This window comes from Falco peregrinus, chromosome 6, assembly GCF_023634155.1.
Source record: "Falco peregrinus isolate bFalPer1 chromosome 6, bFalPer1.pri, whole genome shotgun sequence".
NCBI lineage: Eukaryota > Metazoa > Chordata > Aves > Falconiformes > Falconidae > Falco > Falco peregrinus.
Window position 1 is genome coordinate 75,455,590 of NC_073726.1, and position 27,106 is coordinate 75,482,695.

At 41.3% G+C, this 27,106-nt stretch overlaps 1 protein-coding gene across 2 annotated transcripts in view; it reads left to right on the top strand.

The window, feature by feature from the left end:
- ST8SIA1 (ST8 alpha-N-acetyl-neuraminide alpha-2,8-sialyltransferase 1) overlaps positions 1-27,106 on the top strand; it is a 141,635-nt gene that overhangs the window by 75,251 nt on the left and 39,278 nt on the right. The window lies entirely within an intron of this gene.

The window sequence follows — 27,106 nt, forward strand, 5'->3', positions numbered from 1 at the left end:
CACATTGTTCTTTCTCTGGTCGGGGGAAACAAAAAGAAAAATGCTTCTTCTGTGCTGTAAATGTTGGTGCATTGGTGTTACGTTCTTAACAGCTCTCTGATCCTGGAAAAGGATCTGGAAAAGATGATATAGGCAATGTTTTGGTGTTGGGTGAAATGATTCAAGACTAAACCCCTGGTGCTTTCACTGTAAGCAGGGAAACTAAGGGAGGCTGGCTATTATAGAGTTATTTCGTCTACCAGACTCTCCTCAGTGCTTCCAGCTCCCTCCCTTGACTGTGTGCTGGGCACAGGCCAGAGGTGCTTTGGCTGCTCCCAAGCCAGGCACGTACAGATGGGTGGCCCCGCCACTCTGCTGGTCAGGCCAGCTGGCTGCTGCATCCCACAGTTAATGAAGATGCTAATTTGAGTTTCTCTTTGCTGATAACCTCTGGGTCCTTACTGTCGTTGTATTAGTTGTTTGATATTGACTTACAGGTACGAATGTGGTCAGGATGGAACTGATTGGCAGGTTGTGGTCATACAAGCCTCGCTTTCTGAGGAAACTGGGACAACTTTTGGTTGTTTATTAGAGTTGGTTGAAATTTTACAAATGTCAGTAGCTGATGAGAGAGGGGAAGAGGGAGAAAAAAAAGTCAAAGCCATCTCTTTGATTTTTGCCTTGCTGAATTTTAAGTTATGTTATGTTATGTGTTATGTTATTTGTTTATCGCCTGGAATGAGGTAGGCTGTTCTCGGGCAGAATGAGGTCTGGTAGAAACCTGCCATGTTCACTGGAAAACACAGGAGAAAAGGCATAAACCAAGATGATGAACAGGAAATGATTAGGCATAAAGAAATGTATAATGTGGGTACTGGGAGGTGAAGGACTGCGAAAGGAAGCAAAACAAGGAAATAAAATGAATAATAGAAAGCCAGGTGTTTTAGGAAGAAGAAAGGCACAGACTTGGAAATGGGTGTTTGATGGTATTTAAATGTAATATTTTTCCTCTCTATCAGTAATTGAAGGGTTCTCTAGTTTTGTGTGTGGAAAAGATGACAGTCTTTGACAAAGTAGAAAAGAGAGGGCGAGCAAGAGGGAAATGGAGTAGTAATCAGCTTCAAGAGCTGATTCCAGGCAGAGTGTCTGAACAGCAGAAGGCACAGAAATGCTTGTGGGATCAGATCAAAGCAAACCAAGCAGAACTGGCAGAGGATGGCACCAGGTGCCTGGTGAGAAGAGGGGACTGCTCAGGGCAGCGGACCTGAATATGGGGATTCTGAAAATCTTGTGGGATGTAGATAGCTGATGAAATTGATCTAAGAAGTGGGATGAAATGGCCAGAGCATCCCATCAAGGAAAGATCAGTTTGGCCATGGCATTTTGGAAACAGGAAGCTTACGAAGGATTTTACAGTTATCAAGGGAGAGGATTATTAAACTGATGGATATTTATTTTGCACCCTGCCCTCCATTAAGGCCTAGAGTGGAAATCTCACTGCACTTAGTGGTTTTGAACAGAAAAGGAAAAAGAGTTTTAGTGATGCTATAGGGAGACTGTGGAGCTACACTAGAGAGGCTGCGGAGTTATCCAGCAAGAGGGAAGGGAAGGAGCGAGCAGATGGTTGAAGAAGCAGATGGAGAGAGTGAGATGCTACTTTGTGAGAGAGGGATATCACAAGGAGGAGTGGAGGGGGAGGGATATGAAAAAAGAGAAAGGGAAGAAGGAATAGATGGGGAACAGGAAACAGGATTGTGTTCAATGTCAGTTTTCAAAGTGAGCGGATAAAAAACTGGGATGCAAGACCTTTGATGAGAAAGTACTGTGGGATACATATGCATGTGTATTGATTAGGTGGAGATATACAACCAGTAACTGAGAATGACACAGAGAACAAATTCATAGCACTGAAAATTGGCAGAAACCTCTGAGGCTTGGAGGTTTTGAGAGGTCTGATGCATTGCTTCCTTTGCCTGGTCAGGAAGAGACTTTTTAAATTTTTTTCAAATAACGTTTTACTGGTGTTTCCTGTATGCTGTCCAAACTCATAATTTTACCTCCTGTGTGTTGTTAGAGTTGGAAAAAAGGTTAAATCTTGAAAGTTAAAATAGAAAAAAAGACTGCTACTCTGTCAACATAGATATTGATTATATGGAAATAAGATTTTTAAGGAATTAAGGCTGCTTGTAAGTCCAGACTTTCATGAAATTCAAGGACATTCAGATTGGTGACTGATATGTATCTGTTTCTAAGATATAAGTTAACCAGCTTCACATAATGGGATTATTCATTATCATTCTTCTCCTGACCTCTTGTCCTTACTTTAAGTAGGTTGATATTGATGAGGCTTGACATCTCAATTATCTCTCAAGTATTTTATGGCAGATCTAGTGAATTGGTCCTGCAACACCATTCATGGCTTCTAAAAGATTTATCCTTATCAGATAATTTATGATAGGGCAAAGTTTTCATACCAGGGACATTGGAGGCAATTTTCTGTGTTATTGTAAAACTAGAATTATTGCTTTAAGAAAACTAAATTGTTGGCACTAATTATTGCAGAGTAATATCTGAGCTACCACTGACAGGCTGAGGGAGTTGGGGTTGTTCAGCCTGGAGACAAGAAGGCTCTGGGGAGACCTTATAGTGGCCTTCCAGTACCTAAAGGGGGCCTACAAGAAAGCTGGAGAAGGACTTTTTATGAAGACATGTCATGATAGGACATGGGGGAAGGGCTTTAAACTGAAAGAAGGTGGATTTAGATTAGGTATTAGAAAAAAAGTCTTTACTGTGGCGGTGGTGAGGCACTGGAACAGGTTGCCCAGAGAAGTTGTAGATGCTTCGTCCCTGGAAGTGTTCAAGGCCAGGTTGGATGGAGCTTTTGAGCAACCCGGTCTAGTGAAAGGTGTCCTGGCCGTGGCAGAGGGGGGTTGGAACTAGGTGATCTTTAAGGTCACTTCCAGCCCAAACCATTCTATGACTTACAGCCTTAGGATGGGAGAGTCCAGATTTTAATCTGGGAGTACGCTGACTTTAGAGATACCTTCTAAATGTTGCCTTTTGCAAAACTTATTGATCAAGTTCCTGCTCTGTTCTCAGCAGGAGATGTGACTGTGCAGGCAGCACAGTTTACACTTGTAAAATGTCATGCTCAGTCCTCATTTGGATTTGAAAAATGATGAGAAATTTCCTACCCTGACTTTGCTTCATATGAAACAGTAGTACTGACAATAGAAGTATTATGATAGACATTGCCCTGGCTGACTGAGGGGACACATGATGACTGCCCCAGTTTCTTTTTTTTTTTTTTTTGTGTGTGTGTCTGAAATATTTCATGGGCCTCCCCGTTCACTTAATATTGGAACTCATAGTCCTTTGAGTCTGTGTAAAACTCCTATTTCCACTTTGTATTCAAAACATACTTCTCTGTCAAACCCTGGTTTGAGGCTGCAATTGGGATTGAAATGTTGCTACTCCTGGGGCCACTGCAACCTCTCCCACCCTCTGCCCCCCAGTACTGTTGAGGAACTGCAAAAAGGTTGGTATCTTTGATATTTCCAGTTCATTCCCCTACCACCCTAGACAGCTTGGCCTTATCTATAGGGAACCACTTTGTAGGCAGAAGATTATTCTATATTTGTCCTGGCTTTTACTTTCTTTCCATGAGTAGCTGCTGCAAATCCCTGCTAGAAAAGCAGCAGTGCAGTAGTGAGACCTGCGATGTGCCCACAGCCATTATTAGACTGGGAAAAATCAAGGTTACGTAATTTACGCTGATTGATTCTATATTCTGAACGCTTGTCTACAGCTGTGGAGAGGGACTAGCCGGTGGATCATGTGTGAACATAAAAATGCTTAAATAGGTAGTGATGACTTTCCAACAATGGTGTAAGATTTTTGATGAAGAAAGGCAAAGAGTTACTAATTGGGATGTGGTTATCGTGTTTCTGAAGTCACTGGCTCTGGGCTGTTTAAGAGAAGCAAATTCTAGCAATTTCTTACCGTCTTCAACAAAGATTGCAAATGTTATATAATACTACTCTTCTGCCTAAACTTTTAATTAATTCTGCAAACAAATGCTGTTTACAGCAATCCTTCTTTCTAGGCGTCGTGTCTGCTTACTCTGTCTAACCCATGCACATATATATCACCATTAATGTGGATATAATAGTCGAAATAGGTGGTTTCCAGGGATTCAGTAAGTTTCAGATTGACTGATGTTTCTTGGCGAGTATATTATCCATGAGCTGTGTGAGTGTTTCTGACTTGTGTAGAAATCATCTCAGAGTATGGCACGACAACTATGGTAGCATTCTTTATACGCCGTAATTCAGCATTAGTATAACTGACAGAAGCTGTGGAGGTATACAACCTTCCAACACTGTCTTTGAGATGTAAGCCAATAACTGGTTGAATTGTGTGAAGCTTTCCCCCCTCCTCCTCGCAGGGTGCTCTATTTTCCCAGCACTGACGGTGCTGGAAGGAAGGCGTGATGCTCTCTGGGGAGAGCAGGCAGCTGTGCGGCTGCTCTCGGCTTGAGGAGCAGATAGCAAAGGGGGACTCGGGGTCACAACCCCTGCTGTATGATGAGTAATTAGATCTGCTCCTTGCCTTGGAGAAACCCCTCCCTGCCTCTGCCTCGCCTCTGAAAGGAGAGCTCAGACTCCTCTTCTACCTGAGCCCTCCATGCTGCAAAGCATGTCAGCCGGGGCAGAGCGGGGACTGATGCTGCTGGTCTAGCAGGAGAGGAGAGCCCTTCTGCTGAAGCAAAGAGCCAAGGTGCCCTTCCCCACCTCCGACTCTCCTCTGTGCCTGCTGCAGCACCATGCAAGTCCCTGAGCATGGGAGCTCTGTGCATGCAGAGGCTGCCGAGCTGGCCTCCAGGGCAGAGCTGGGCTGCCCTGCTTGGTATCTTTCCCCCTCTCCACCAAAGTCCGCTTGGATGAGGACCGGGTCATTCCTGTATGTGTTTAGGGCTTTGGAGGTTACCATAATTTGATTTATTGTGAAATATCTGTGCTGTCAGAGGCAGGGTTAGAGGGGAGGTGATGTGTGTTCCTGCTACTGCAGGAACTACTCGAGCATGATGTGTTGCTTTGAACACAGCATTGGGTGAAGGGTTAGTTGAGGTGGTATCAATCTTCATTCTTGGGAGTGTGGATTTTTAAAGCCTTCATAGTGGAGCGTCTCAACAGTTGTATAATAATGCCAATGGAAACAGTCTGACTGAAACTTGGATAACCCGATTTAGGATCAGCCATTGCACTTTGTGGCTCAGAATGAACTTCCATCACTGAATATGAACAGGTTTTTTTTCAGTAAATTAATTCACTTACTTGATCTCTGTGATGTTTGACAAGATTTTGCTGCATCCAGTTTCCTGCACTTAAGCAAAATGAAGGAATGAGACTAAAGGCTAACAAACGCAATGATTCTGCCTCTGAGCTTTGAAATGTCAGTTAAATATCCCTGTTGTTTATTAGGTTCCCACAAAATTTGAGTGGGATTACATTTGCTTTCCAGTTCTCCCTGCATCTTAGAGCCAGCTAATAATCTTTCCTGGATTCAGTCCTGAAAACATCTTTGAATCCAATTGACTTAAGCCGTTAAGAATAAAAGCATGGAACTGAGGCAATTATTTAATTTGATAAAAGCTTCCTTGATCTTTGATTAAACAAATGTACAATATAAAGCCTGTTGCTGACACTCATGAAAATGGTACATGAGAATTCCTCTTGACTCTGTCTCCATGTAAAAACTGTATATTCTGTATTCTCTTCCTAGGTAGTTACATTTTAATTTGGTAATTGTAAAAGATCAGGAGAAAAAAAAAAACCCACCCAAAACCTCCTACACATAAAATAAGTTATTGAAGGAAAATCCCTCTTGTTGATCCTGTCCTTTCTTTAGGAGTCAGGTGATGGGAAGATCTTTCCCTGTAAAGTCTTTTAATCACTAGATTTTAAATATTTCACATTGAGGTTTTTCTGTCATTCCTGGTCTTGGAATATGTCTTAGATTATTAAATTGAGAAGTACTCCAAAGTTATAAGTCTCATTGTTTTCATTCACACTGCAAAACTGCCCTTTTGTGTTCTTCTGCAAGAGTCTGTGAACATCTATGCGAACAGCAATGGGATAAATTTTCTGGGAAACGCTTCTTTAGAGGTAAGACTACAGTAAGCCCTTCTGTATATGGAGGTTGCTTGGGTGTCCCATTTGTTGGTAATAATTTTTTTTCTCTCCTCTAAAACAAAGTTCCTTTAAAAGCTTTAAATTTGTTAACAACTGAAGCCTTAGTTTCTCTCTATGAGGAACACCTATTTTTGCCCTCATTTGAACAGAAAAGGAAGCGAAAGTGCAGTGATGGAGGGGACTTCCCAGTGTTACCACCAGGCCAAAGACAGAGCCAGGAAAACAAATCCAGAATTTCTGATTGGCTTTTGTGATTTATTAGCTGATGAGCAGAAATATGTAGAGTTGTAACGAAGCCATGCTGTGATTAGGACAGCTTGATGGTATTATAGCCATGCTTTGACCCCTTTTAAATCAATGGTTTTTACTCTCTTACCTGCCTCCTCTCTCCTTAATTTCCAGTGTAGACAGGATAATAATCTATTTTAAAGTCAGAAAAGTATATAAAATATTAAAACATATTTAATATATTTTGTATTTTCCTTTCCTTTTTACAGACGAGATTTAGATTATTTTTCCCTTGAAAAGTTGCAGAGTCTGACTGCAAAGACATACTTCTCAGTGATCTAGAATTCCTAACCTATGTAGGGAGACTTATGTGGAAGAGTCTTCTGCAGTCAAATCGAACGTTCCCAAATAATTTAATTCATTTGAATTAAATACCATATGTACAGCTCCAATTTTAAAGTCAGCTTTCGAAATCATAGCAGTAGATCAGTCACACTAAAAAGCATCTATCTTCCCACTACAGATGGAGAGCCAATACCAGCTAGAGTGGCACTGCAAGCACATTAGTGCTAGAATTCAAAGGTATGATGAAAATTTTAACTAAATGGAATGCTACCCAGAAAGAGCAAATGTAAAGTCCTCCATGTGGGGAGGAATATGAAAAAGAATGGGGGAGTTTATTGGCTCTTTGGTGGCATTTCTGCTGAAAAGAAGCATGTGGTGTTAGGTCAGTGACTGAGCACAAATAGGCAATGTCCTACTACTAAGATAACAGCAGATGCTGTGTTGGGTTATCTAAATAAGTGTAATGCATGAAGAGATATATTTAAGCTCAGCTATGGCCTCAGCTGGGGTATTCTACTCTGTTTTGCCACCATGTATTCAAAAAAGTCCCAAATTCCAAAAATGGAATGTTAACTGCAAAGTGCAGCAAAAAGCAGGAAGAAAGACATCTGTGAAGCTTAAGCCCCGAGGAAAGGACTGCTGGATCTAGAGGTGTCTCAAAATGTACCAGTGGCTTCAAAGAGAAATGTCAGTTGCTGCTGATGAGATGAGAAACAGTGGGCTGAAATTTCGGGTTAGGAAAATGAGAACTGAGAGAAGGGAGAAGGAAACACCAAGGAGAGCTGTAACAGTTTCCGGGGGGTACAGTTAACTATGGTGTGGAGTGAGTATGATACCTCCTCAGCAAAAGTAATTGCTAGATATTAGGAAGGACTTTCCAGAGATCTTCTATAAAAGTCACCATGTTACAGCAATTTAAGAGGATGAAATGGGAACTTATAATTGAAATGTTGTGAAATCATAGTTTGATGCTTTCTCTTAAATAAAAATACATGTTTTATTAGTGTTTATCACAAAGCAGAGATAGAAGATACCAGGATTAAAATGATACATTTGGATTTCTGATTGATGTGTCCTCAAATTTCAATTCTAATTGTGTTTACTGTTGAATTGGAGAGGAAAAGGTTTCATTATCTTACATGCGCATTCTTACATCTCCTACCTTAAACTGGGATTTTGATGATAGTCCTAGTTATCTCTATTGTGAATGGCATTTTAATTGCAAATCTTTGCCTTACCAAAATCACCAGTGCTTGCCCATATGTGCTGATATTCATTAACACATTGTCTCACACATTTTCATTTTCTTGGCAAGCCACTGCAGAAAGATTGTTTGCTTTTTGGGTTCTTCCCCCCCGGTGTCTTCTTAAGAACACTGTATTGAAGAGTCTGCCAGCAGTACCAAGCAAAGACAACCAGCTGTCTGACTTTCCATTATTAGGTTTTTGAAATGGGAGAGCTATATATGTCCTTGAGGAAATAATGCTTTTAATTAGGGTGACTGTTTTTCATCCTTATAGTGATGCAGTACGACTTGATATGAGAGCTTCTAAATCGTACTGCCAGTATACGGAATAGCATACCCACGTGCCTCATGTTTAAGTATGTGAGCAGTATCTTCAAAGTCAATGGAATAACTTACACGTGTTTTGCTAGATCAGGCAATTTAGTGTCTTGTACGGGCAACCCAAGTTTTTTCAAGGTAACATCCACAAAGTTTTTCAAATGCGTAATCCATGTTCAGGTAACTAACCTTTCTTTGCAGTTGTTGGTTTTAACCCAGATTTTTCTACCACTATCCCATCTCTTGGATTTTTTCAGATATTGATTGGAAAGCAAATATACATTTTATATATTTAATCTGAAAGGCTGCAAAAAATGAGAACACAGAAAATTCTCTGCAGTCTCTCAGGTTGTGACATTCCCACTTTTTCTTTTGTTCCTGTCTCTAAAAAATAACTTCCACTGTTAGCAGCATCTGCAGCCATGTGATTCCATAAACTTCAAAGGAAGCCTCCAAATTCAGGACATGGTCATAGGAGTGTGTAAGAATTATCCTTATGGGCTTAGCCACAGACCAAAAGCTTCAGGTTAAGCATAGATGTCAAAGAGGGAGAGAGGTTAATTAGTATCTATTTTCTCATTAAACAGTGGAGGAGATTGCTGGGAATGAGATAATCTATCTGAGAAGACTGGTGGGTTTTATTCCTCTGCTAACCTCTGCTGATTTGTGTAGACTTGTGAGACCCCAATGCTGCCCATCTTGGGTGGTAGGTTATTCAACAATCTTCAGTCAGGTCAGGAAGGTAAGTTAGGAAACCAGTTGCTAGGTTGGTCAGCAAGAGCTTGTGCCTTTGAAACCTCCTCCCTGTTTCTATTTTTGCGCTCTCAACTGGGGAAGACAAGATCTGGCCAGTCACTCTCACACAGAATTTGTTATAATGAATGCTAAAGTATTCGGGATGTTTTTCTGCTGACATGGTTTTCATAGACATTATTTCCATTCATATAATGTCTGGAAGGATTTGCTTGTTTGTTACCAAAAGCAATGTTTTTTCTCAATAAAAACTTTAGGACGTTATTTCAATGTGAATTTCAGCGAAAAGACGAAATCAGTAGAACTTAGAATAGACATTGAAGGAAAGGTTGAATGGAGAGAGAATCACCAATGTGGAGTCCTATAGGAGAGCAGATTCTCTCCTAGTGTAAATCACTGAGGCTGTCACTGCAGCACTTTACATCCACCACAAACCTGACTTGTATTTCTTTTTGTCCTTGGGGAGTGTTGGCTCTTGTGCTCACATAGCCTTCGGCTGGGCTTGCTTTCCAAGACAAAAAAATCCCAGAGCGCGTGGATGAGACAACGTTGTCTTCACAGTCTGCTCTGGAGTCCGGGCAGCCTTCTCTGCCAGCCCTCAGTGCTGGAAGTGTAGCTTGTAGGCAGGTTGATTTGTTGGAAAGCACCAATACTAAAAGGCTGCTCATAGAAGCAAGGCCAGATGCTGATGCTTCATAGCTAAGCCATTTGGTGTAGTTTTTAACTGGGGAGTTTTCATCTCTAGGTAGGTACCAGTGCTAGTTCTGTTCTAGCTGGCTAGCACCCTAGATGACAGCCAGTGTCGAAATTAGAACACCTTTTTGACCCCAAATGGGTATTTCTCATAACTGGCATAGTGCCAGCATGTGTAGGTATCTTGGCACCATCATCTTACTGACATTTGGTGGGTAAACTTAGCAAGTGGCCAAAGTGCACTTTACCGATCATGAAGATAGTCTCACAGAAACCCCTATACTACTCCTAAACAGTCACACCTAAGGAAAATCCTGTTACATCCCTGGGAAATATAAAGATTTTTGACATGTGCTGTTTTTCAAACTGTTATGCTCCCGCTAAAGGGGATGTGCAGTTTAAAAATCTAGGAGTGTAAGGTTGTGACTCATGAAATATTTTTTTATAAGCAAAACCTGAGCTGATTAAAAGGACAGTTGGCTTGAGTTAGAACAACACCTGCAAGGCCATACTCTGATATCATTGAGCATACTAACATCTGAGAGACTAATACGCTGAAAGAAAGAGGAGGATGTAGGCTAGAGCAAGCATTTATGTTAAGAAAGGGTTCAGAACAGAAGTGAGAATGGAGAATAAAGAAGTTGAGGACTTTTAGGCAAACCAGACGTTAGAAGGATCTGGAGAAATTTTTTTCAAGCATTTGTAAGTATATAGCCAGAGCAGTATCAGAACCACTACGGAAGGATGTTTGGGACTAATTTTCCACATGTGCTCAGCGAATGGTAAAAAAGGAAGAGCAGTACTTGTATTAAAAGAGTGGGGAAAAAATGAAGGACAGAAGGAATTGGTTATTCTGACATTTAGTACATGGAGAATGGAAATAGTTAAACACTGCAGGAAGTAATCTAGATGTTCAGAAGGCGTTTCAGAGGAGGTAACAAAGAAGTTAAATGTCATCATAACTGAGGAAAAAGTATCATCAGGAATTAAAACCTATTTTCAAAGTCAAGGTATGGAAGTCTTATTTTTCAAGTCTGCCTCAGAAAGTTATGAGCTGCTTCTGATACTAATTGATTTATGTTCTGTAAGAAGTCTTGAAAACTGTAAATAGCTTAATTCTGACAACTCTGGAATGTGTTTCTAAACTTGGAGACAGGGGGAGAGGGTGAAGAAAGCATCCAGCAGCTCTACCCACAGACTCATTACTGTTCATTAAGAGGTCTTTGGAAGAAATGTTCTGATTTTATTCTAGAGATGTCTGTGTTTCTTTCAGCCTGCATACAAATGAATGAACAATTGGGTAACTATGTATATGGAAAACGGGTAGAATATTTATGGAAGCCAGCATTTTAAAATGACATAGCAGGGATAAAAAGACAGATGCTTTTTTTTTTTTTTACCAAAATGGCCCTGCCTTTGTATTTCTCTTATGAGTTAGTTAAATTTGTGAATAAACATAAACTTAAAACTGACGGATTTAGATAATGTATGACCAAGCCATGGTCTGTTCTGGGAAAGCCCTTTGGACACCTTCCAGGAGGAGCAATATGGACAACAAGGGTTATACAGCAGGTAGCTACCTCTTTATTCATCACACCTAGAAAGAGTTTTACTTGCTTTGTTGGTCCAGGAGCATGTCCAGTATCTTCTAAAAAGCAACAGTAGTTTGTTTGTAGCTATATTAGTTTAGGGATACAAAATGTAAGGTCTGTAGGGAAAGAGAATATCTGATAACAATATAGCCAAGCATTTAAGCATGCAGAAGCCTTTCCACAAAGCATAAACAAGAAAATGTACCAAATTGAACACCAACCATTCTGAGAATTATTTTTGTTTTTTTACAGTTAATCAGCTGATCTAAGACACTATCTCTCCCATATAATCTTGCCTTGTTTATCTGCTGGGGAGGTAAAGGCATAGGGCTTCTTTCAGTTCTGTGCTCCATCCATACCCAGGCAGTGTAGCACCAGTGATCTCTCAAGTGTTGACCCCAGAGCCAGCACAGTCAATGAAGCCATGCCCACATTGCAGTGAAAGAGCTGCTTCCAAAGCAGGTGGAAGTCGGGGTGTTGGCTCTGTTCTTCTGGCAGCCTAGGGCTTTTCCTTCATAAGTGCTTTTAGTAGTGCAAGCTTGATTTGGTCCAGAGGACACATTTCAGTGGCACCTGAAGTTGGACTCACAGATTTATACCACATAAGAAAGGCAAGCCTAGTTTTGAAGATGGTCCTGGAGTAGCCAACAGGAGACAGTGACTAATGGTTGTAGAGTTCCTTGAAGGGTTTCCCTGGGCCTTGGGGGGGAGAGATTCTGTGGTGCAGAGGGACTGAAAGAAAGTATAATGTGTGGTCTACAGTGGCATCGGTTCATCTGCGTCTTCCACCAGAGAGCTTAGCAGCAGCAAGTCCTCTGCAAGAGGGCAGAGGACTTTGTAAACCTAGAAAACTGTTTTATCCATTTATGGATTCGTTTTTTGACTAAGCTAGAAATACCTTGCAAGGATAACATGTCTACTGCTTCTCTGCTTGGCCACAAGGTGAATGGGAGTTGCATTTATTCTGGACTGTTAGGAAAGATGGGGCTAGAGGAGAGCAAGAAAGTGATTAGGACCAAAGGCTGCAGTGTAAACTGAGAAATGCTCTGAACGTGGCACCAGCCATCTGACTGGGCAGGGATTCCCCTAAGGTACTTCATTTGCCTTCTTGTCCTTTCCCCATGTGGAAACTAGGGAATGTACCCATGTGCTTGAACTAAACCACAAAAACTTCCTCTGATTTCCATCAGCCCATAAGACACACCAAGGGATAGTGTGACAATTTGACCTCTATCTCCTATCAGTTTTGTCATCCCTGTAAGACTGAAAGTTTTCAGTGCATTTACTTGCATGATTTGGAGATCCCTGCCCCACAGTGCTAAATGTTGTCTGAATAAAAGACAAAATATGGAACAGGACAGCTCCAAAGAGCTTGTGGTGGAAGTGAAGGACAAAGCATAACAATGCAGAGATACGGACACGTTCAACAAAGCCATATGGTTTGGCATGACTAGTAGCAGCCTCTGCATTGCCTGAATGCTCTTTTTTTCATAAAGCCACTTGGCCATTGCATAGGCTGGATTCAGTTTCTTACCTTTCACTATGCCATTCTTACGAACAAAACATGCTCCTCTTCGGACATAAGGCAAGAAATAAGAGGGGCCTCTTTGAATTCGATGCCATTTCTGAAGCAAAAAACCTTACATTAATGGAAGCCTTATCTTGAGTGCTTCAGAGCAACTTCCACCAAAGTCCATAGATACCATGGTTTCTTGCAGTCTGGCTGGTCTGAACACAACATTCACTTTTTCTTGTTTGAGATTGCATTTAAATAGCGATTTCACTGTTACTCATGTACACTGAGAGATCTAAAGTCAAGTCTATGACATCATAGTAAACAATTAGGGCTTGAATACCTGGGAAATAATTATAAAGTAAGCTCAGGCCTGCATGAGCTTAAATTTGATCATTTAGAATAGAAAGCTAGATCAGAGTGTGTAGACAGCTTGTAATGTTGAACTGTACTGTTAACAGCTAATAAAAGATGGAGCTGTAAACTGTGGGTATAAAAGAACTCCAGTAGAGTAATTTTAACACTCTCCCTTGAGTATGTGAATATACAATTGTAAGATCTGGCATTGCTGATTTTGGCATGCTGTTTATGCGTTTGAATAACTTGTGTACTTCCCACTGAAGCAGGCAGGCTCCTAAAATCAGACAATTAAGGTTCTGACTCTGAGTCAAATTGCACACTAAAGTAAAGTGAAGTTTCACGTGAGTTTTGAAACAATACACAAGAGATTTCTCAAGTTCTTAGAATAAGAAATTTTAACCACTTTATGAACTTTTTCTACAAGAAATATTGTAATTCTTTTCAAATTCATTTGTCCCAGCCCTTCTAATTGGCTTATCTATAGGGGTGTGGATTCTTTGTGCTTGAAAAGGGAAAGGAAATTAATTTTTCAGGATAGAATGTTCCACTGTGACTTTTCTACTTTTTTTGCTTTATCTAGAAGGACAGCAAACAATATGCAAAGTACATTTATTCTTGAATTTTGAATTCATTTATTTCATTACATGCTGGGAGAATGTTGATTCTTGTATCATAATTATTACTTCTGCTATTGTTGGCAGGGTTTACCTGCAAATAAGACTGTTTCTGCCTGGGTTTATGCCTAGAGCAATGTTTCAAATCAATAGCAATAATGAATATAGACTGTTCTCAGAAATACTCTTGGCTTAATTTTTCGGTGTCATGCTTGTTTTATGCAGCAGATTGGCATTAGTGAGTAATGCTGGTATGAAGCACAGTGTAGGAGAGAGAGCAGAGTCCATCACTGGTTTCTATGGCGAAAGTTTCTGCAGCCTAAAACATTTGTGACTTAAATCAAAATTCCCTTCCTGATTCTGGTCAAACTCTTATCAGCTTCAGTCTCTGCTATCTTGCGCTGTCTCATAATGAAGTACTGTAGTACTGTAATACAGTAATGTAGACTTACACCAGATGGTTTTATTTACTATCCAGCTAAAAGAGGCACCAATCTAATGTTACCTTTTCCAACTCCATTTCAGGCAGAGATTTGGCTGAGTTCTGTGGGTAGTTTTTTTACATACTCACGTCTAAGCATGTAATTTGTAAAATTCTACTTACTCTCTGGAGAGACTGAATGGATGCAGATTTTCGTAGCTAAGGTTACGTGCCCCAGTCTTTGCAATGCTGCAAATTTACAATCAAAAAACCCACCATCTTGGCAGAGTTGAGTTTAAATCTTTTTTCATAGCTAAGCTTGATCAGGATTCACAGAATCACAGAATGATTGAGGTTGCAAGGGACCCTGGAGGTCAGACAGACAGTGTCCAGTTGGGTTTTGATTATCTCCAGGAATGGAGATACCACCACCTCTCCAGGCCACCTGTTCCAGTGTTTGACCACCCTGACAGAAAAAAAAGCTTTTCCCTGTTTTTAAACAGAATTTCCTGGTTTTGCATGCCAGATGCCTGTGTCACTTGAGTTGTCTGGTTTGATAGGTCTGCTTAGATGTACATAGCTGAGAATGCTATCAGTAGTTGCTAGAGCCTGAGCTGAAGCTCTGTGGTATACCCACATCTTCTGTATAATGCCATTTTAATCTTTTTTCTCCTTTCTCTCTATTCCTAGCTAGTAGCTTGTTCTTTGTACTTGCTTTTCCACTTTGCATGCTAACGTATATTAAGGTGGCATTTTCCTTGTCACTGATACCTTAGGTCATGTACTCTTTTAGAGATTCTTTTAAAAATTGAAATTAGTTTAATGCATGTAGAAATACTCATAGCGCTTCTTCCACTCACTCCCAATGTCAATATTAAAGACTGAGCTGAGCTAGCTGGCTTGTGAAGCAGCGAGTTGAGTGGCACTTCTCTGCTGTGTCCTAACTGGAGGTAAATCAAAACTAACTAGAAAGGAAAAACGGCCAAAAGGAGTGAAAGAGAAAGCCTAATAAGCAGGATAAAAGGGTGAAACGTGTCTTAGTTATTTTTTTCTTTTTATAAAGGTCAGTTCAGTAACTGGAGGATCTGCTTACACTATACAAGGTAAAAGGGGGTGTTTCTTAGATTCATTAGACTGATTAAACTATTTGACTTGGATCTTGTTGTGGTTGCTTTTCAGATATTTCTATGAAAGGTTGCTTTTCAGATATTTCTGACCAATTTATGTCCTACTGTCCATTGTGTTTATCCCAGACTAATCTCTGGGGAAAACAACACTCCAAGAAGTAGCCAGATTTGTGTCCTGACAGCAGACTGCTTGAGCAGTAGTCAGGGCAAGAAAATGGTAAGAGTTAAGCCTCATTTTTTAAGAAAGTAAATGAGTTATAAAACAAAAGAAGAAACAGCACAATCAAACATACTGTTGGTTAATAGCAGCTGCAGTGTTCAGTTTTGTGAGACCTGGGCCTTAAAACAGAAGGTGCAGATTTAGTCAGGTGTAGATCAGAGGTTGCCAGTTACAATACAGTGAAGACCTTGCATCAGCACCAGGTTTGTGGTAGACTCCTGTTATTTGTGGAAGACAGGAAGGATGAATGGCCAGGGGAAAAGCCTTGTAAATCTGAATCAGGTTAGGGGCTAAGGCGGAGTAACACTGAGCTTGTTTACTGATCAGAAAATGATCATGCTGCATGGCCTTTTCATGGATATAAAGCAAAGCTGTGGGAGCCAGGAAAGCTCGTTACACTAAATGATTCATTACAGGAGATGGGCAGCTCATCATCTGCTCATGCTCTTCCCATCAGCCTTAAAAGGGTCAAGTAAGTTCATTTTACTCTGAGGTGACCCGGCTGGGGTTTCAGCAGGGATGTGCTGCATGGATGGGCATCCCAGGAGTCCTGGTCATGCTCTGTCCTCAGGTCACACCCCGTGCTCTGTCCAGCTGTATGTCATTTGGTCGTGCTGATTTTCACTGTGCTCTCATCTAGACCAGTAGAAGTTAATGTAAGTGCCAAACCGGTTTGGATCACTAAATGCAAGCTGCTTGGCATGAAGGTGTCTGGAATACCGCTAACAAGTAAAACGGGAGGCAGTTCAGAGCTGCAGTTCCTTCACGGGTTCTCTGTTGGCTGAAGTCCACTCGTGCCTTGTCCCAGTCTCCCAGTGAATGACGGCTGAAGCTGTTCTCATCCTTCTGTGTCGGGCAGGAAGGAGCCTTCAGAAAAGCTGCTGGGTGTGGGTGGTACTAGAGCATGTGTGATAGCCAGCTGCAAGGTTTACAGTTGGCCGTCAGGAAGGGTTTCTGGCTGTTGATCGTGAACTGTAATGGAGAGAGAGAACCAAAAGGCTTCTCTGTGGGGTGTGATATGAAAGATTTGATCTCCATCCAACTTCAGAAGGTGGCTTTTTTGTAAATGGAATAAGTTTAAGTCAAGCTGCTGTTTACAGGCTGTTGTGAAGATGAAGCATTTTGCAAAGCAGAAGAAAAGTCGTTGTCCCTCATTTTTGGATAGGGTAACAGAAACACGAGGGAGCCATCACAGGCCACCACTGAATCGGCATGAGGTCCGGAGCAGCGTGCTCCTGGCTCTTTGCCAAGCCTCCAGTCCTAGGTATTTGCTGAGGTACCTGGGGTGAAGAGCAGACGTACGTTCTTGGCTGCTCATACCATCTCTTCCATGAGCATTAAATCTGCATAAAGAGATTAATGGGACTTGCCAGAGGACCTGTCTCTGCCTACAAAGTTCACACACTGTCAGAATATTGCGGGGTTTGGTTCTCATCTCTGATGCTTCTTCCTCGGGTACAGAGGTGTTCATCAAGTGGCAAACACTGTCAAAGGAATTCTCCTCTGACATGGACTGGCAGGACCCTGAGCATCCTACTTTCCTACAGAGCAGATGTTGTCCCGCTGTTGTTCAGGGACGTGTCCCTTTCCATTAGTTTTCCACAACCACTGAGCAGCTGCAGCACAGGAAAAGCCTTCAACACCCTCCTCTTATTTCTCTTAGTGTTCCTGGATGTTGCTGGGTCAGCTCTGTCCTGGAGTACTATTTATTGTTCCTCTCATTTTGCCCTTTGCAATCTTTCCTGAAAATGTGTCTCTGTGAAATGAAGCCTTAAATAACCACCATTAACAACAGTCCTGGAAAACCAAGGAAAAAATACTAAATTCATCAGTGATGGTGGTGAATATTTTTTTTCCTTTGTGTGCTTACTAGTTGCAAAGGATAATTCTGTCCTATAGAGTGAACTGTCTTGTAAGAGACTGATTCCACCTTCACATGGAGAAAGGCATGCATGTGTGACAACCTCCAAATACCGTTTTGTTGTCTTCAGGTGTCTCTACTAAGGATCTGCTAGCTGTGTTAAGCCAATGGAGGCATGGCAGCTGAAGCCCTGACCCAGAGTTTTCAGTACGAATGTTGCTTGTTTTGCACTGTTCAGAAATGGTTCCCGTTCCCTGAAGGTGACCTACTGTTCGCAGTTGCAGGGACACGGTAGCGGTGAGGGCGGGAGAAGGGAAGCACCATTTCTGTTGTGTGCTACCTTTCTAATATCAGGAAAGATAACTTTAGCTTCACACTCATATGAGAAATAGGCTGTAATGATACTCTCTGGTGAAGAAAGGGTTGATTTTTAGAGTGGATGTTTGTGGAGATCCTGGTGACCTTGGTTACAACTCAACATCCTCTGCTTAAAACTGGGGTGATGCTGCTTTTGCCTTTGTAGCAGGATGAAGTTCTTAAGTGAGTTGAGCTGTGATATTAGGTAATTTCATTCCCATTTTCTATTTTGTACTTTATACTACTCTTTAATCTGGCTTTATATTTAAAGCAGTGTTGTCTAGCTGGGGGTATGCGTGGGGGTTGAATCTAGCCTTTGGAAAGCTTCTGTCCAGTCTATGTCCCTTTCTGTAGAGGTGTTGGGGAATGGCTGGTCAAGTAGAGAACAGTTCTTCAGGGCCTCCTCCCAGCCTGACGAAGCAAAAATCACTGCTGCTGCTGAAGCCAGGGAGGCATGGAGCGGCTGACAGCTACTGCATGGTACAGACAAGGTGGAGGAAGAGAGTGCTGTGCGGGTGGTAGGTAGATACAGAGGTTTGAATCCTAGATCTGTTCCTCATCTTTCTTGTCTTAATGTTTTCTCCTTTCCTCGCTGAAGACGTAGCACAGTAAATGTGTAACACCAGCTCTGTGTGGTTGGAAGCAAAGCTGTGGCAGTGTTGGCAATGCTAATCTGTCTGATGGATGTAAGGGCAATGTGTGCCCCTAACAAGGAATGTGTTCCCTCTGTATTGCATCCTCACTAGTCATGGACTAGTCCTTCAGCCTGGCAAGGACTCCTCTGTGAATTGCTCAGAAGGTTCTTTGCGACTTCCTTTTGCACAGTTTGCCAGAAGTTTTGAGTTGTGCAAAGTGACTGAGCGGTTGCGTGCATAGACTGCAATCATGAAGTGCAAGCTGTTCAGGCAGCTCTGACAGCAGCCTGAAGAAAGAGGACGTCCTAGTACGTGATGAACTGTCTGCTTTCAGGATGGTGGCTCACTAATAGAGCTGGGCATATGTTGTCACCATTTTTCTGTGCATATCTTTTAACTTGCAGAGATTTTTTTTTTCAGACCTAGGTTTTTCTTCCCTTTTTACATTTGCTCACATCAGATAAGTACATTTCTTCATAAAATGTTTGCCGAATCTGTAAATTTGCCCTGAATTCTGTGGGATATCAAGGGGAGAAAGAAAAAGGGTGGTTAAATAAAGAAATCTAAGAGCAAACTTTATAAGGTAGGAAACCTTTGGCTATCTCCCATCTTGCAGCAGCTTTGGACTTTATGCTGAGTGAGAACGACTTGAATGTGATGTGTTCAAGGCTCATAAGAAACTGTTCGTGAATTGCACAACACAAGTCATTTCAACAAATAAATAATTTTCAGTAGCTTTATTGTGCGTGCATGGACCACTCTGGACTGTTTAGTAGCCCTCTCAGAAACTGTGGTGTTGGTTTATTTGCTCTGCCACATTCACTTAGCTCTGAGTCATCCTGAGTCGAGGCAGAGATTATCTATGAGTCTCTTCTTTGTATTTAAATTATATTAAGCAGTCTGCTTCATGCCATATAAGTCTCGACTCACAGATCTGGCTGGTTTAACAATGCAGGCACAGCTGGAGTTACAGATAATGGCTAACATCCTCAGCTGGGGTATTATATCCATATAATTCTAGCGAAGCCAACGGAGCTACACTAATTCTCACCATCTGAACAGTTACAGTTTTTGCAATTGCTCGCTCTTTCAGCTGCCAAAGCTTATGTTTGGGCCTTTGTGCTTCTCCAACAGAACTTAATGATATCCCTTGTGTGTGAATAGGGCAGAGCGCCCTATAAACAACAGGTTTTCTTGCAAATGACTGAGTGTTAATGCTGGGAGGTGCTTTTGCCTTTCTTCAAAATTGAGGTGTATGCAACACTTCTGGACGGCCAGATCTAGGTTATTTGTGAGGTACTTGTGATTTTTACTATGCTTTGCATTTGTAATGAAGGTAGCACTGAACTGAGGCTCGTTATTTAAATTAGCAATTCATATGACCATTTCATACTGTAAGCCTTAATCAGAGGCAGATTCTTCAGTTCCTTTACCATTTAAATTATTTACACTTTTGTATTTGCTTTCCAGATGTCCACAATGAGAATTACAGAATTCTGTAACAAACAAATCTATAGTTCTTAAAGACACAGGCCAATAATTTCTGAATATTTTTCAAATGGCGTTTTACCCTAGCCCTTGGGAAAATTTTCAGTACAGAAAATAACACTCCAGAATTATTTGTGGGTTTGACCAAATGTATTAAAAGGAGTAGGACTGGAGTAATGTGGACAAATGAAACACTGGTTTGGATGAAACTTAATAACCTTGCATTTCCATGTGACAAAATACAAAGCTTACTATTGTAAGTGCAGTTGTTACTTGGGACAGCTGTACAGCTTCAGATCCCACTGTGCTGCAAATCATCTCACCTAACTGTGGGTATCACAAAATCCAGGGTTTCCTCAGGCTCCTGCAGTTAACGGAGAGGGAGAGGAGGGCCTTGTGAAGATGAACTGCCCTCTGAAGGTGCTTACTGCTCTGAGCTGGCCATGGGGGTAGTTAAAAGGTCCTGCTTAGATTGAAATGTGTCTTAGCCCTCCTTCAAAACCAATCCTCTCCAGTCTGTGGAGGAGAAGCTGCCTTACCTGGTGAGCAATGTTTGCAGCTGCTGGATTGCACTTTAAAAAGCATCTCTGATAACTAGCAGCAGCTTTCAGTTTAGAAAGTTATTCCATATAACAAATTTTGATTTGTTACTGTTGTGCAGTAGACTTGATGTGGGTCTTATCTGTTTGCTAATGAACGTTACTGCAAAGAGACTGAAACAAGCTGCACGTACCATTTGAGGAAATGGTAAAATATACCCAACTGTCTTTCCCTCTCTTATATGTGTACGTAGACATGCGTGTATGAATATATATATATATACACATATATATAAAAATCAAGAATTACTTCTGATAGTCTAATTTTAGAGCTGTGGAAATAGCTCATTATTTTGTTAGCTGGAAGGTTCAAAGAAAGTGAAATAATTATTTTGAGTTGTACGAAAAATTTTTGAGGGATCAGACTTCAGTATTTGATTTTGGTTTGAAGCACTAAAAGTATTTGAGAAAAATGAAATCTGAAATATAATTTGAAGGAAGACCTGACTATTCTGTTTAGAACATATGGAAATGTTTTGGTACTTTTCCCCTCCAGCTCTTATTGTGAGATGATTTGCATCTAAGCATTTTGGATAGAAAGCTCCATCAAAAACATTGCCTAATTCCCATCAGTTAAAGTCAGCAAGCAGAATAACTCTGAATCAGACTGTTAGTAGCCTTTTATTCTCATAGTAGCATTTTATGTCTCAAATCAGTTACTCTGAATATGCAATTACGTAATTAAAAGCAGAATTTGCATTTGTTTTCTAGGAAACTGAAAGTTATTAAGAACCAGAAGCTACTGATCATTAGCTGAAATTGTAATTTCACATTGGTTTTATTCAATGATGAACTACAAAATGACTGGAAGCACCCTTCTAGCCATGATTAATGTTAATAGCAGTCCTAGTGTTTTCAAAAGGCTATCACTCCCAATTCCTGTATATTTTCTGGTGCCTATGCCTTTAAATTCTTGTGATTCCTTTAGAAAGTGTAATTGGATATTTTTATTGTGTATAGCAAGGAAGGCTGTCTAATATTTTGAAACATGACATTTTGATGGCAACCCATAAAAGAGCAGTCTGCTTTTGGCCACCGAAACACTAACATTCATTTTTCTAGGAATCAGCCAGCCCATAATGCACATGGCAGAAGTAGTCTATTGTATACAAAAAATGGCTATATTATCCCATTTTTAATGTACTGTAATGCACGTGCAGACTCCCACAAAAGTTTTAAGCTGCAGTATACATTCTTCTAATAGCTTAATGCTATGACTAAGGAGATAGACTCTAGGAAAGCAGTCTTTGTTTTTAGGTAGGATTTTGCAGTCTTGCAGAAGGAGGAGTGCCTCCTGTTTTGGGCTAATATTTTTTGATTGTTGTACATGTAGCAGTTACAGCATTGGACCGATAAAACCGAGAAGCAGCCCTGTGACTCTAGCGACAATATAAATGGTGTTGCCCATTGCAGTTTCTGAATTTCTCCTGCAACTGAAGTTAATTGCCAATATATTTTTCACCTTCAGAGGCAGTCTCTGGTATAGATACAGGTATTGTCTATTCTGCACCTTGCTGCAGCTCAGCCCCGTGACCAGTTTCTCTGCATTTTTGCACAATGCTGCTGCTTGATTTCATTTTTGCCAGGGGACACTTTGAGCAGCTTGAACATGAGGCAAAGCTCTTTAACCTTACCTGTATTTAAATGGCCATGGTGGGTGCAGTTTCACAGCTGCAGTTTCACAGCTTCAGTGGCAGTGAGAACAGTTTAACTGATTTTAAAGTGAGAGAAAAGATACAAATCTTTTAGCCCAGCACTGAGAACTGAAAATGGCACCTGGCAGTTGTAGGCTCAGACTGAGCACACGTGTGAAGCCCGAGAGCTGGTGGCTGAGGTGACAGACAGCTCACATGTGGCAACAGTGTCTGCTATTTCACCCTGTTTTAGCAGAAGTGAAGCCTGAATTTATATCCTCCTTGTAGGAGATAAGGAGATCCTAATCTCCACCAGCTGGTTATTGAGTTCTGCCGTGAACTAAGAAAATCAGTTTTTCCCTGTTTACTTACCATTCTAATGAATTAAAATTAAGCTAATAATATTTGATGTTTCAAAAAAATGCTGATTAAGAGATAATCAACTAATTTATGAATGATGAATTATTCCCTCACATAAAAGGGTCTTTACATCACTTGGTGAAATCCCTCAGAGTGGATATTCTTCAGGTAAACTTTAAATTTCTGGCCCCTTTGCATAGACTCACAGGCTTAAACACAAGGGCCGCCTTATGCCTTAGGCGTGTATTTACATAGGCAATACTGGAGGTGGATTTGTTAAGATTTACCTGTGCCCCATCCCTAGCTGCTTGCTACTGGGTTTTGATTTGAGATGGAATTTGTGGAATTTGGTGCGTGTTCCCTGGCTGTAGCTCAATGCACCTCTGAGTGTGGTGTTAGCAAAGTTACTGAGCTTGGCATTGAAGCAGCCCTCACAAGTTTAATTTTACTGACTCTCCTTGGAGGTAGTAACCCCTAGCAGGAGGCAGGAACAAACAGTTGGGAGAACAGGTCATTACATTTTAAATCATCACAATGAATGTGAGTCAAAGCCTGGAGCAATTCTGCAAATCCATCCAACTTGTTCTGTTTGGCTTTCTACTGTGTATTGTAACATGCCTTTTAAATAGGCATCCTTTTTTCTTGTCCTTGCTGTAAGATATCGGACCTAGGAGTGTTGCTCTTGTGTGGCTGACAGTCATTCACATCTGCCAGCATCGGTGTCTCTTAATGTCGTAACTAAGTTACCCACATAATTCAGAAAAAAAAGTCACCCCTGAAGTGCATTAAAAAGTGAAAAATAAGAAGTGATTTGTGATGGGTATACACTCCTTAGAAAAAAACCAACACAGAGGTATGGGGGATTTATGGTTGTTCAGCATATGATAGGACAGTTGGAGTAAGCCATGCTGTGGTATCTGGAGGGAATATTATAGTCCACAATTTTGAATGCTCCACAGAGAGCATCTCTGTTTTTTGGTAAGTGGTATCAGCCTGTTTGTCTCAGCAGTGCAAAAGCTTAGATGCTCTTGCTCCCAGTTCTCTGATGTAGAATGTGGGGGAGAGCTTACAATAAAGCTTTTTTAAACCAGCAAAAGTGGGAACTTGATCCCTGAATTACACAACAGCCGTGCTAGCTAAAAATGGATAGGAAGCAGCTGTTTTCAATATCAAGGGTTTTCTCCCCAGATAACCAAAAATGTTCTTTTCACAGAACTGAAAAGATATTTTTTTTTATTGTTGCAATGACAAGCTGAGACAAACACATGTTCACAGTGCTTCAGGACTGGAAGAGGACTAGAGGTCCTTGATAATTTCCTTCTCTGTTACAAACAGCCATTTCTTCCCCCAGCCCTAGGCCAGTGTAATAACGTCTGGCACATTTAGCAGAGTCACAGCCAAAGGGCTGTGTGTGTCTGACTTCCTTCTGGCGGTAGATCTGCTCCCCGGAAAAGAAGTATTTTGAGCAGTGGTTCAATGATGAAAGTGAAAGGGGTAAAACTGCTTGGCCCTTTACGTGTTCTTCTGCACTCACTTTTCCTTTATCACAGTACAAATTAAATGAAAGAAGTTCTATAAATGCGTGCTCAAGAGATCTGAGAGTGAAGGCTGTTGTTTGAAATCCCAAAGATGATCCTCACTGATCTTTGACTCATTAGACTTTGGTTCCCGTTGGATATTGCCTCCTGGAAAGCAAAGGCAAAAATACCCTTGGGTCCACAGCTAATAAGGCAGGTTCCTTCTTGTTCTTGGAGGCCTGGTTTCAAGGCAGTCAGTGCAAGCAGTTGATGCGAACACTATGTTGTTGCTGTGTGTTATTTTTCTAGGAAGAGCCACCTGTGTATTACTGTACTGCGGTGGATGTCAAAAGATAAATGAAGAAGGGGAAGAGGAGGCACTGGGAAACGGGCTTGTGGTGACGTCTGAGAGGTCACGAGATGGTGTTGGGAGGCAAAGAAGAAAGGCAGATATAGGAGAGAGGCAGCCAGAAATATTGTGCAGTGTAGGAACTTGCTACAAAATAATTCATCAGGAAACATGAGATTTTACTTTGTACTATAACTCAATTGGCAAGGGTCCTCTGGAGAGGTTTGTGGGCTAGGGAGCATGTTACTGAACTGTCTCAGTTTAATTATTATTTTACTAGTGCTCCCATAAGCAAAATAAATGCTTTTGTTGTCACAATTGCAACTCCCATTTCCAACTGAATGAGATGTGAGAAATAAGATAAGACTATTTATTTATGTGTTTATAAATACAAGTCCTGCAGAATTAGGCATTTGAGGTAATTGTTAGGTTTGCTTTTTCTTCCCCAGAGCTCTCCTCTGCAGCAGTCAAATGGTTATTCCAGAATCTTAAACCTCCAGGAGCCCATCACTTGTTTGAAAGTGGATGCAGCCGTGAGTTGCAGCACTACCTGTGGTATGAGCCCCCTCGTTAACCTGAAATGCTGAATGAAGTTGTTCGTACATTTGAAATGGGAAATGGGAGCAGCCCTAGCAGGTTCACTCCCGTTTGTTCATCAGGACCTGAAACCTTTAACAAAACACCAAAAATCAGCCTGTCCTCGTCAGCCTAGCTACAAAATAATTTGCAAAGATGTATCCTTATCAGCCTAATGGTAGGGGACATCCTCAGCCTGCCTGACCTTTGATGAGGAAAACCCCTCACAATCAGTCATGAGGAAGGTATTGAAAGGTTTTTGTGATGTAGAGGAATAGTGGTTAGAGCAAAGAGGGGAATTAATTGTTACTTTGCAGTTAAAACTGTTCAGAAAAGCTCCATAGTGCTGATGAGGAGGTGAATTCTCTCTCTCTCTCTGGTCTTTGGTTTGCTTGGTTTCTGTCTGGCGTGAGAGGCAGGGCAGGCAGCGTGAGAGGCAGGGCAGGCAGCGTGAGAGGCAGGGCAGGCAGCCCACTCCTGCACTTGCAGCTGTGGCTTCTCTCACAGACGTGGCGAAGGGACTTCCAGGATTGTCAGGAGCAGCTCCAATGGATTTTTTTTTCCCCCTCTCTTTTTTTTTTTTTTTTTTTTTAATTTCTTGCTAAACTCTGCTGTTATCAGGAACCACCTGCTTCCACTGAACAGCAGCTCTCCTTGGGTGACAAAATGAATTAAAAATTGCAGGTGGGTCCTATTTGTTTCATATCAGAAGCAATTGAATGCAGTCAGGTATTTTTTCTTTTCTTCCTTGTTCCTGCCCTTTAAATCAGTGTTTAAAAACAATGCAATGAGCCCATCAGCAGCTCTGCTTCTCCTTTGGTTTGTCATTCCACTTGCCTTGTCCTTGGTGATGACCTGTCAATCACCTGTTACCTCCTTCTATTTTTAAGTAGCTTGCCAGAGGAGTTTGCCTGGTTATGCTTTTTCTTTTCCTTATATTGTGTTTAAAACACACTGACTACCCTTCCCTGAGAGGTTTTATTCCCTCTATGCATTTCTCTTGGCTTCTCTTCCTTGTGGCTGTATGGGCCCCTCCTCTGAGGAGCTGAGCACATCCTTTAACATGCCAGGTGCTTCCTTCCTCCTCATCTGTCTTTTCTCTTTCTCACCCCACCGAAAATTTCAAAGAGATTAATGGCAGTAGAGAATGTGTGACAACACAGTCTGGGCCAGGTCTTCACTTGTAATTCTTAAGCCACATTATCCTGGCACATATACAAACACATCCACACACAAAAGGCAGAGCCACAGTTGGGGTAAAATGGTCATGCTACACACTTGGGTTGCTGAAGAAGCTCTGATAGGAAAAGCTCTTTGCAAAGTCTCCTAAAAGCCATTGTTTTCACATGTCTCTCTAGTTGCAGTATTTTGGAGGGTTTAATTCCTTTGTGTAGTCACTGCTTTGGCTTTTGTTTTTGCTGGGTCAGCGAAAGAGTATAGAAATACCTGACGTGCCTCATATTCTGTGAGGCTGTATGAGTGGTGTTTCTTCTGTATTATCTGCTATCTGGTCTATAAGATTGCTTTGTTTGCGTTCCTAAACTGTAACCTTTTCATTGCAGAGGCATATTTTTTTTATTGCAGAGTTGGGGGCATACTATATGAACCATTTCGGGCACTGCTTATTGAGTGTGATGATAGTGATAAAACTAGGAAAAAAGGAGGGAAAAATTTGTAGTTAATCATGAACAGTGTTTATAGAATCATAGGCACCAGCACATCCTTTTCTTAAGCTGTCAGCTGACTGACCCTGTAGTTCTGCTTAATGAAATAGGTGGCTGGGTGATGGAGCTGGCTGTTCAGTGTTGGGTCAGCATGTGGTTTGTAGGGACAGTGGTGGCCTCCAGGGTCTAATGTTCATCACTGCTAGGAGAGAGAGAGAAAAGATTTTGCTGACAGATGCTGGCAAAGCATAAAAAGGTTCAGAGAAACCCTGCCATGTTTGGTGCCTTTGGGCGCGAACCATTGCTTGGGAAAGGCAATGGCGAGATTTTTGAAAGGTGTTTATACTTACATGTAAACTGGAGTCATTTTAGGTCATCTTTGTCCTTCTCACCCTCTCATAAACAGAACTCAACCTGTGATTGTCTTGTGGTTTGCACATTGTTAGTTTTAAAAATTTAGTTC